The sequence below is a fragment of the Thamnophis elegans genome, chromosome 8 (genome assembly GCF_009769535.1).
Source record: "Thamnophis elegans isolate rThaEle1 chromosome 8, rThaEle1.pri, whole genome shotgun sequence".
Taxonomy (NCBI): domain Eukaryota; kingdom Metazoa; phylum Chordata; class Lepidosauria; order Squamata; family Colubridae; genus Thamnophis; species Thamnophis elegans.
Genome location: NC_045548.1, coordinates 65772433 through 65773270, shown reverse-complemented (window position 1 = coordinate 65773270; position 838 = coordinate 65772433). Strand labels below are relative to the sequence as shown.

The 838-nt window shown below is 44.5% G+C and overlaps 1 non-coding gene across 1 annotated transcript; it reads left to right on the top strand.

The window, feature by feature from the left end:
• The first annotated feature begins 310 nt into the window (after positions 1–310).
• TRNAR-ACG lies at positions 311–383 on the top strand. The gene has a single exon. It is a non-coding gene; the product is annotated as a tRNA-Arg (tRNA).
• Positions 384–838: the final 455 nt, after the last annotated feature.

Genomic DNA, 838 nt, shown 5'->3' with positions numbered 1-838 from the left:
TGAACCGGGCCAAACCGGCAGCAACCCATTTCTGTTCTGTTCCCATTGCAACTGAGCCACTTTAGAGATGCTTAGCAGACTCGAGGCAAACGTTTATCCTCAGCAAAGCTAAATTTCCCAGAGGATTCACACACACACACACACACACACACACACACACACACACACACACACACAAATTTCAATGGTCTTCTCAAATGGCAGGTATCCAAAAGCCTTGTGCTTTGAACAATATAGTTGTCTCTTTTCTCCTCTATCACTTAGCTGCTTTGGCAAAGGTGAATGATGCATCAATGGAGAAGTTATCGCCGGGCCAGTGGCGCAATGGATAACGCATCTGACTACGGATCAGAAGATTGCAGGTTCGATTCCTGCCTGGCTCGACTTTTCTATCCTGAATAGCAATGTTTGCTTCCAGCAATGGATATCTGAATAGCAATACTTCTTCCCCCAAGCTCCCTTAAAGTCTGTCCATCCCACCCAGCTACCTTTTCTTTCATGGCCCTTCTGCTTCTCTCTAGATGTAATTGCCTCAGCCAGAGGGAAAGCATCATTCAAGCTGTAGTTCAATCAACAATAAGATGGTTTATTTACTTATTTGATTTTTATCTCGCCTTTATTACTTTCTAAATAATTCAAGGTAATTCTCATTAATTCTTTATCTCTATCCGAGTAGGTGGGCTCCAAAAATTGCACGAGCAATTGTGGATGCACCTCGGTTCACCCACGTAACACCTATCCTCCGCGAGCTGCACTGGCTGCCTATTGGTCTTCGGATACGCTTCAAGGTGCTAGTCGTCACTTATAAAGCCCTTCATGGTATTGGACCTGGGTACTT